The following is a 10989-nucleotide window of genomic DNA, read 5'->3' on the forward strand; positions in this document are numbered from 1 at the left end:
TTTATGTGGTATAATCATTTATGGTGTCCAGAGTTCTATGTAATATGGAGTATGTAATCACCAAAATTCCAAAATACATCTTGGATTGGGGGGGCGCACAAATTTCAATCTGCTTCAATTTAGCAAGTCAGTTTCTTCAGTATTTCATATATCTGAGATTTCATCATTATGGGTACTCTTTCAGCTAACAGAGGTCACAGCTTCCGTACACTTTGGTAGATGCCTTCTGACAGTTTTTGTGCTAAAAGAGTCTGTCACACTGTGGCCAAGTTGGTGGTGAATCTCTGAGAACTTAAGTTAGCTAAGCTGCTCCTTGGACAGTAGGCATACCGTCTGTCTGGGCTTCAGATGTGCAGCCTTTCTAGACTGGTAGAACTTTCCAAATCTTGCTTGATGAGCCACCAGAGGAAAAATTTAGTGAATGACTAGAGGAGTTACATGTAATTCATTTTTTTTTAAACAACCACAGCAGAACACTAACCCATCTCCTGTTGTGAAAATGAATGTGAAAACAGCATGATCTCGCCTGTTTTAATAACCTTTAAAGGATTCACACTCTTCAGTAGAGACCGTAATATTTAATCCTAAAGTAGTACTAGCTTGTATGTATGTTTGTGGGAAAGGGCTAATAAACATTGTGGAGTCAACATGGTATAATGGAAAGGATCCTATAAGCCTCAGACTCACAGGATCTGGGTTCAAATTTCAATTGATTACTTGGCAAGTCACTTCAGCTTTCTAGGCCTAGATTTGCTTATATGTAAAATGATGAAGTTAGACTACATGTACTAGGGTCCCTTTTAGCTCTAAACCTATAATCACATGATCATAGATTCCTTTGAATAATACTAAATTATTTTTTTTGCCATAGTTTGCGATCATATTTTCAAATATCTTTTTGATATTAATTAATGCAAGATTTTGCGATGCCAAACACAGAAAAAAATAAAATTGCGTTACTGTTTAACTTTTTAGTGATCTCTTCAACATTATTTAAGTATGAGGGTCTTTACCACACCCCTACAGATACAATCACAGAAATTCCAGAGTGGTGCGTAAGGCTGGTTCGGATCCCCATAGCAGTCTGTCAGCTGCTGGAAGCCTAGGCCAGCTCTTTCTAGGCCTCCTTCTACCCCTGCCATGGAGGGATCCTAGGTCCCCATGATGGATGGTGCAGACCTTAGCAAGGTCTCAGGTTGAGGAGCCAAATAAGTTGGGGGATGGTGTTTACGATACCTTCATGATGTTAGATGAAACTAAATGCCCACCTGGCTCGGAACTGTATCCTTTCTGAACCAGCTCTACCCAGAAAATTATATATTGCTACTGAAAAGCTAACAGCAAACCACACTCAACCAATCCCAAATGGAGTTAACATTAAGGTAGAATAGCTGTTTCAGGAATTAGACAACAGAAGAGAAAATACTCTTAAGTCCACAGGGGCAAATACTTCTGAAAAGTGTCCTTTCACCATTTCTCAGGGTAAATGTTCAGACAGTTTGAATAATGTCAAATCTAGTGGTTCATCCAAAGTGGTAAAAGTGGTACTTCTGACTCCGGAATAAGCACTAAAGCAGTGTGTCAAATAACTCCTTATGAGAAGCTAGAAACCATCAATTATCCTGAAGTTTATTTTGTGTGTTCAAATACCAAGAAAAGGCATGGCATCATTGGTGGCCTTAACAATGGGGGCCATGATGATGCTGAGGAGGGCTGCTTTCATGTACCTTGAGACCACTTGGCTTATAGATTTGAGGAAATGAAAATCATTTGCAAAGTCAGCTTCAGGCAAGTAGATCTAGTTTATGACCACAAACTTCACCAGTATGTCACACTGAAAGTGGTTCACAATGAAAAGAGCTTTCATTGACAAGCAGTTAAGAAAATCAAGGTTTTAGAGCATCTTAAGAATCAGGATGAAATAGGCAATGTGAATGTTATTAGTATGCTACAAAACTTTACATTCCAGAGCCATGAATTTGAATTGCTAAGCATGGACCTCTATGGGCTAATCAAAAAGAACAAGTTTCAGGGTTCAATGTCCAGCTGGTACGCAAATTTACTCAATTTATCTTGCAATCCATGGATATTCTCCCCAGAAATAAGATTGTTCACTGCAGTCTGAAGCCAGAAAATATTCTTCATTGAAATAGTATGGAAATAGCATGGCCACAGTGCAACCAAGGTTATTGGCTTTGCATCCAGTTGTTTTTAGTACCAAAAACTCTACATAAAAACTGTACAGTCTTATTTCTATAGAGTGCCAGAGATCATCTTGGGAGGTTGATACAGAACACCTATTGATGTCTGGAGTTTTGGCTGCGTTCTTACAGAACTTTTGACTCAGTCTCTCTTCCCTGGAAAGAATGAGGGATACCATTTAGCTTCTATGTAATGGAGCTTCTACAGATGCCTTGCCCCCCACAAAATCTCTAGCAAGCCAAGTGTGCTGAATATTTTATCAGCTCCAATATTGTAGCCCTAATATTGTGCATACAATGAAAACTCAAACAAGATTATTTCTTGTGCATGATTTTCTCATTTATAAAGGGTCTTGGACAAGTGCCTAGTGTGCTAGGCTGAGAGTCAGGAAGACTTAGGTTCAAATCCAACCTCTGACACTAAGTAGCTATGTGGAACTGGGTAAGCCATGCAGCTGCTTTGAGCCTCAGTTTCTTTACATGTAAATTGGAAACAGTAGTAACACGTGCTTCTATGGTTGCTTTAAGGCTCAAATGAAAAAGCTATATAAAGCATTTTATAACTTTAGAGTGCTATATAATGAGAGAAAAATATTTTATTATTGTTATTATCATTTCTTCATTTTCAGGTGAAATCAGCATCTTCTCAAATGATAAAAGACTCCATAAGGTAGAAAAGACTTTTTTTATTCTCCACTGTGACTTCCATAAACCTGACCAATTCACAGCCCCAAGTCAAAGATCTGATGTCATTCTCCTGCAAATGAAGCTTCAGGATTCCCTGTTTTCTAGGATATATAATACAACCTCCTCTGATAGAGTTAGGTGGCACAGTGGATAGGGCACTGGGCCTGGAGTCAGTAAGATATGAGTTCAAATACAGCCTCAGATACTTACCAGTTGTGCAGCGCTGGCCAAGCTATTTAACCAATATCTGCTTCAGTTTCCTTAGCAATGAGGATCCTAATCAACCATACCTCATAGGATGATTTAAAGGATCAAATTAACATTTATGAAGTGCTTAGCACAGTAGCTGGCTCATGGCACTCATTTAATAAATGTGTATTCCATTCCCCCATGTAATTGCCATTTAAACACTTTAAGATCTGGTTTTTACCAATTTTTCTAGGTTGATTATAAATTATTCTCCTTTCAAGTATTCTAAGTTCCAGACAACCTGAGATATTTGTTTTTCCCCACATGCAGCATTCCATCTCCCAGCTCCATGTCTTTGCATAAGCTATACCTCATGTCTGGAATGTTCTTTTCAACTGTGCTTTGAAATCCTTTCAATGTTCTTCCCTACTATCACCTCATACAAGAGGTCTTACTTGATTCCTCTGGTTATTAATGCTCACTCCAAAATAACTTTATATTTACTTTACACATAAGTGTATATATGTGTGTATATGCATAAAAATATATCTGTCTATCATTACTTACATGTGTAAATATCATATCTGCCAGTAAAACATGATCTCTTTGAACTCGCATTACTTGTTTTGCTTTGTATTCCCAAGTTGTTTGGTACCTAGGATATACTAGGCACTTCATCTGGGCTAGTTAAATTAATTGGATTTTAATATATGAAAAATACATTCTCCTTTTTATTGGTACGATTCAACTAATGGGAAGCTGATCGTATTTACTTTAATTCTAGAGTCTGATACATACTGGAGAACTCTTATATGACACCATGCTGAGAGAATGCAGAGATACTCGATTCTTCCAACATTTCTTTCCTTAAGAATGATGGCTGATAGAAAGACATATTCTACATATATGCATGGAATAGTATTCTCATGCAGTGGTAATATGATCAGGGTTTTCCCAAGATGCAAAAAACTCAAAAAGTGTCAAGGTACAGATCCTCTTTAGGCTACAGTGACAGCCATGTGACCAAGGAAGTTCTTTGGTTTGTTTAGCACTTTCCATTGCTGTCCCAGACACAGCACATATCAATGATAGTAAAGTCTTTCTGTCAGGGGAATTTGGATGCTGACATCTTAGTCTCCTCTGTAGTAACAGGATCAGAGGATTTAGAGCTGAAAGAGGCCTTGTAGATCAACTGGTTCTCTTTATTATTATTATTATTATTATTATTATTATTATCATTATTATTGTTGTTGTTGTTGTTGTTGTTGTTGTTGTTGTTGTTGTTCAATAGGAAAAAAAATACTGTGGCACTCAAGGTTTGGACTTGGAGTTTAGTGCATATGACTTCAAATTCTGCCCATGAAATGTACCAACTCTGTAAAAATAGCTCTCGATCCATGTGGACTGTTGAAATTTGCAAAGCTCTTTAACAACAATGACAACAATAACAATATCAATAACAATGAGGGGATAGGGTTGGGGCAAGCCAATCAGTAGAGAAGACAGAACAATGATGATAGTGATGATGATGATGATGATATGCTGACTTCTCCCATTAATGAGTTTTTCGAGGGTAGGGCCCAAATTGCTTGGTTGCTTGCATGTGTATCCCCAGCACTTAGCACAGTAACTGACACATGTTAATGCTTAGTACTTTATCTGTCTGACCTTGATAATAGCACATTGAGGTTCATAAAATGCTTGATATCTGTATTATTTCATTTGATCCTTGCAACAACTCTATCAAACAGGTGCTGTTACTAGTATCATTTTGTAGGTAAGGAAATTGAAGATCAGAGTTTTAGTGTTCTGTCCAGGGTTAGACAGCTAAAAAGTCTGTGTCAGGATTTGAACCTTAAACTAAAGACTTTCTGACTCTCAGTCCAATTCCCTACATACTTTATGTAGAATAATTTCTTAATCTATGTTCCAGAATTCTTACTGTGAAGAAGCGATAACCATACCTATAGTATATGCCTCCCACAGATGTTTAGAAGATTAAATAAGATAATGTATTTAAATCTCTATGCAAATATTAAGACTGTCTTTAAAATAGTCAGCTCTTAAGACCTAATCTGAAATTAAAAAAAAGGTAAAGTGATTTGGCCAAGGTCATAAAGGTAATAAGGAGCTGATTTGAATCCAGGCCCTGTGACGTAAGCTCACTTATTCTTTCTGCTATACTGAGTATAAGAGACCTAAACCAAAAGTCACCCTTTCCTAATTTCACATATTAAAACCCCTCTGAATTCACACAGGTATTTCACACAGAAGACTCTAGTTCTTAGATTTTCCAATACTGTTTTGTGTCCTGGCTCTCTACATGTGGAAGTATAGTAAGAAATTGGATCACAGAAAGATTAATAATGATTTTTAAAAAGACATGCCGAAATGAACACTATTTTCACTGCAGATCCATACTGGAGCATTTGGAAAATGCTGCCTATTAGAATCTATAGGAGGAAGGGAACTTTTAGGTCATCTGGTTCAACCTCTCATTTTAAAGATGAGGAAACTAGCAGTCAGAGAGGTAAGAGGATTTACCAAAGGTCGCACAGGTAGAAAATAGAAATGCTGCTGGGATTCATATTCAACTCCTCTGATTAGTGTGTACTAATTCCATCACACCACAGTGCTCAAAATTCACAGTTATATTTGACTGTATAGAGAATCACTGGGCAATTTGGAAGACTGTAAAGGACAGAACAATTTCAACAGTGACATCTTAATTCAAATCACTTTGGTTCACTTCAATGTGTTTTTATGCTTGTGAAAACAAGTAACAAAGTATAAAAAGATACTATTGTTTTGATGGATTGAGCATGAAATATACAAGTTAGTAAAAGGAATTTTTTTGGGCAGATTTTCAACTGGTAAAAGGAACTTATAATATCAAGGATTAAGTAAGATCAGGTTCTTTATGAGATAAGGAAGCTCCTATTAAGTCAAAGTGGGTACAAGTCATGGTATTTCAGTGGTTTCTCTCAGGTATTACCAACATGTGAAGTGTGCTTGGGAAATTTCCAATTTATGAATGGAGGGACTAGTTTCTGTAAGGACCTCCCAGTTCACTTTAACAGAGAAGCCTGGCAAAATAAATGTCAATTTGCTGTTGCCTTACTACTTAAGATGGGTGATATTCTGTCCTGAAAGTGGAAAGAGTATGTGGAAGCTCTAGGACTAGTAGTTCAGTCTAAAAGAGAAAGAGCCTATCTAATAGGCATATAAAAAAACAAGAACAATTATGAGATTATTTATAAACATACGGGCAGTTACACATTTATCAATGAATTTCCTTCTTTTTCAGTCATTTCATTTACTCCAAGCTGTAGGCATTCTCCTTCTCTCCTTGCCCACTGGTATTGTTTTTAAAACTGTTTTAAGCTTTTATAAATCAGAATGTTATTGCTGTTACCATGTTGCAGAAAGCAGATAAAGTAGTAAGGAAAAATTTAACGAAAAAGGAAAACAAGCCAGCAAGGCAATTTACAGCAGAAAAATGCAGCAGGATGTGGGATTCAGATGTATTCTGTAAATGGGAACAATGAACTTCAGTAATCTACCTTTCTAGCTCTGAGTTGTTAAATGTAAATTACTTTAATATGTGTGTGTGTGTGTATGTGTGTGTGTGTGTAGTCTATGTTTTCCAAAGGGACTGGAGAGAAAGACTACTTCAAATAGTCTTTTTCTTTTTTATTGTTGTTGTTGTGGTTAAAAATAAGTATATTATACTTATGATTATTTCATTCTATCATGTTAAGGTCATTATGGTCAAAGTAATGATATTAATTATAGAAGCATTATTACTATATCTAATATATATTATATATAATATAGTAATACAGTAATTCATATTACTAATAGATATTACTTATCTTTTAGTCATATAATTTGCTATTCAAATTGAAAATATCTGAATAAAAACATGGTATGAATAATAGATATAACTATAACTACATTTAGTGACTTGACCTCTAACTTAATTAATAAAAGGAAATTAATTTAATAATTTAGTGCTAAGTTAAGTTGAAGAAGTTCCTTTTACCAGTGCAGGCTCAAACCCACTCTGCAACTTATAAACTTAAAGTTTCTCAGAGCACCTGAAGGTTTGACAATTTGTTCAAAGTTGCACAAGCCGTATTGAATAAGGGGCTCCAAGTTAATCTTTCTATTTACTGTTCTGTGTTTTCTCTGTGTGTATACACATATATGTATACATATGTGTATAAATACACATATAGACATACCTATCTGAGTACCTGAGTAAATACACACACACACACACACACACACACACACACACACACACTTCTTGACTTTGAATAATCTAACTAAATATGCTATTCAGTAATGAGAAGGCTAGTTTGCATATAGCTAAGTGATCAATTAAAAATTGAGTGATAATTGATAGAGTCAGTGATGACAGGCTGAACCTTAAACATCTGCTGAATTAAAGATGAAAAAAACATGCTAATGGAATACCAACTGTTTAAGCAATCCACTATTTCCTTAGGGGGGAGACGAAATAAATATGTGAAGCTGAGTCTACGTATCCATAATGAAGCAGAGATTGAGGATATTTCCAAACTTGTCCAAGCCCTGTAGTGGGTGGTCAGAGGTACCTTTGCCTTCCATATGTAGATATGTAGGAATACTATGATTTTGAGATTTAGTGTGATACTGACAATTGCTTCTACTCTACTCTTAACTCAACTTTGTAGGTATAAGTACAACAGAAAAAATTGACATTCACTAGGTATTATTATTACCCTTATAATCACAAAAAAAAGTTAAAAAGAAATATCTGGTGATTCAGCACTTACCCATTGATCCTCAAAGTTATGTTTTTATGTATTCTTTTTTGATTTGTTTTCTTTTAACTTAATGTTCATGGCTTTAGAAAGCAAAACTTATTCAAAGAGAACAGGACAGCTAAAGGGGGAGTATGGTAGCATCATATATTAAGAAGTTATTTTTGTGTCAGGATATCTAAGATATAGAGAGAATAAGCATGGCAGGGAGCATTTGGATGAAGATAGACGGAGGCAAAAAAGAAGTGATATTGTCACTGAAGTAGTACAGTGCCTGGTATGTAGTGGGCAATTAATAAATGTTTATTGATTGACTGATAGAAAGCTTAGAAGAAAGGAAAAAGAAATGAAAGTTTTAGAAAATAGCTCACAATATTAGCCTGGAGATAAGACACAGTAGAAAATGGGGCCTTCCATGATCTAGATATCTGCTGCAGAGCCAGTAATTATTACCTGCCTTATCTTAACGATTATTTGAATTATCACATCATAGAGAAAATATTAGTAGAATTTCCATTCTAAATCTCATTCTGACAAACAAAGAGAAACTGACTAAAGAAGTGTAAATGACAAGAATTGTGGGACTCTCAAAATGCATTTAATCTGCTCTCACCATACTACATTTTTAGTGTTTGATTAAGTTCTGGACACTGTATTTATAGAGGACATTGATAAACTGGGGAATATTCAGAGGAAGACAGCCAAAATAAGGGTTTCAATATCTCATCCTGGATCTTCTGAAGGAACTGAGGATTTTTAGCAGCCTGTTGTAGAAAATATTTTGGGGTAGGAATGATAGGTCCTTCAAATATTTAAAGGGTTCTCATGGAGATGAGACAATAGACTTCCTATGTTTGGTTCAGAGGGAAGAACTCAAAGCAATGAATGCATAGGCTTGCATATAACATGGGCCAAGTGGGTTTATAGACCTTTGAAACATATTTTCTCTGTACCATTTGCTTCATTCTTTCATTCTTTCCCCTGAGGTAAAGCAGAAGGACCAATGGTCATGTTGTTCCCAGGATGCGCGAAAACATATAGCATACCTTCTGTGCACACTGAATAGAAGATTTTTTTAAAATGCAAATTTAGGCTTGTTGGAACACAAAATTTCCAAACAATTAGAGCTCTCCAAAAACTGGAATGGGCTGCCTGGAAAGGTTATTGCTTGCTAGAAGTATTCAAGTGAAGGCTCAATGACAACATGTCAAAAATGTTGCAGAAGAGAATTTTGTTCAGGTTCATAGGTTAATAGATTTAAAGCTGAAAGGAGCCTTAAAGAACCCTCAATCCCCCTCATTTTGTAGATGAGAAACTGAAACTCAGAGAGGTTAAGTGACTCGTCCAGCATTATATATCTGGAAGAACTATGGCAGAATTTGAACCCAGGTCCTCCTTACTCCAACTCTATTACCCTGTCCATTAAATCATGATCCCTGGTGGACCTCAGAGAGATGTCCCCACTCTGAGATTCTGTAAAATCTCTAAAACATATTCATACTAATGACATAGAAAGGAAGTGGGACAATTTTCCAGCAAAATAGATAAATGTTTTATATTAATTTCAGCATATTATGACAGCTTATCATTGATCATGCTGAGATTTTTAAACATACATGTTGTAAATTGCTAGAAAAAAAGATACTGCTTGATGTAAGGAATTTATTAAATTGTTCAAGAGCAGAGTCTAATCTAAAAAAAGATATATTAATACAAAACCAAAAAAAACAATAAAAGTAGTATTCCTAAAACTGTCTTGTCAGCAAAATTTTATTATAGAACTTCTTAAAATTTAAGAAATTTTCCCATCCAACATCAAACTATGCAAAATTCTGGATCCTAAAAAATCAATTTCTACTGCAATTTTTTTTCATCATCTACTTTTGGTTATTCACAACCTCAAATGCCAGAAACACAGCCCCACAGAATGTCAGAATTAGAAGGAATCTCAAAGATCATTAATTCAAGTTGCATCTAAAAATCCTAATCAAGTCCTTCATGATCCCCACAACTGCTATTGCTTGAAATTCTTTTGGATATTTTGCCCTATACAACAAACCTTGACATTGTATCATCTATCTTTTGCTTGGAGTCTTTCGGTAAGGGGGAATCCATTCCCTCATCAGCCAATCTTAACATAACTCCAAATTTTTATCTCTCTGTAGTATCTTGTAATTTGCTGTTTTCTTAGTTTTAAGACTGCTGGAATTGCAGTTTCACTCTTTCTAGTTATAAATCTAAAAAAACTTATTTGCATAATAACATCCAGTGGCTGAGGCATTTGATCCCAGCAGGGTGCAGTGCCCTCATGTTGCCTTCTGACTTGAAAAAAATCTGCTATAATGGTCCTCTAAACAGGCCTGACCCCCCTCAAGTGTCTTATGCTTCAAAATTATTGCTCTACCAAGTCTACAACAGACCCAGTTCAATTCAATATAAATCTATTAAGCACAAACTATGCATAGGATAAGAAAGCACTGTGCTAGATATTAACAATACAAAGACAAAACCAAAACATTTCCCACCCTCAAAAAACTTATGTTTTCTGGAGAAGATATAACATATAGAAAAAATCATCAAACACAAGGAAAACTGATGAGGAAAAAAAGCAGCAGCATCTAGAAAGATCAAGAAAGACTTTATGAAGAATATGGCACCTGGGTTGAACCATAAAAGAAAGTAAGGGTTCAATAAACAAAGATAATGAGCAAATGAATTTCAAGCATAAAGAATGCATGAAAGTGGGGGCAACATATTGGAGAGTAGCACAATTGGCAAGATCCATAGCTTTTGCTACAAATCTGTACCAGGAAAAGCATGTGGGCAAGAGAGTAGAAAACTCAAAAATTCAATTTCTACATGATAATTCAAGATTGAGTAAATGACAAAAGAGTGAATATATTCAACATCATCTTAACTAGGCACAATTCCCTTCCTATTGATCTAGAAACCTGGAAGACTACAACAGTAAACATGCTGACTGATGAGTAAAAAACAGTGAAAGGAAGGCTCTGTTGAATACACATTTTGACAGTGTCTATGAGAACCAATCAATCAATATAAAAATATTGATTAAGTTTCTCCTATTTTTAGGTACTCTG

The 10989-nt window shown here is 35.6% G+C and overlaps 1 pseudogene; it reads left to right on the plus strand.

Annotated features, from left to right (window-relative positions):
* The first annotated feature begins 1240 nt into the window (after positions 1-1240).
* On the plus strand, positions 1241-2502 carry LOC110201126 (dual specificity tyrosine-phosphorylation-regulated kinase 3 pseudogene; annotated as a pseudogene).
* The last annotated feature ends 8487 nt before the right edge of the window (positions 2503-10989 follow it).

Source organism: Phascolarctos cinereus, unplaced genomic scaffold, assembly GCF_003287225.1.
Source record: "Phascolarctos cinereus isolate Bilbo 61053 unplaced genomic scaffold, phaCin_HiC Scaffold_9;HRSCAF=440, whole genome shotgun sequence".
NCBI lineage: Eukaryota > Metazoa > Chordata > Mammalia > Diprotodontia > Phascolarctidae > Phascolarctos > Phascolarctos cinereus.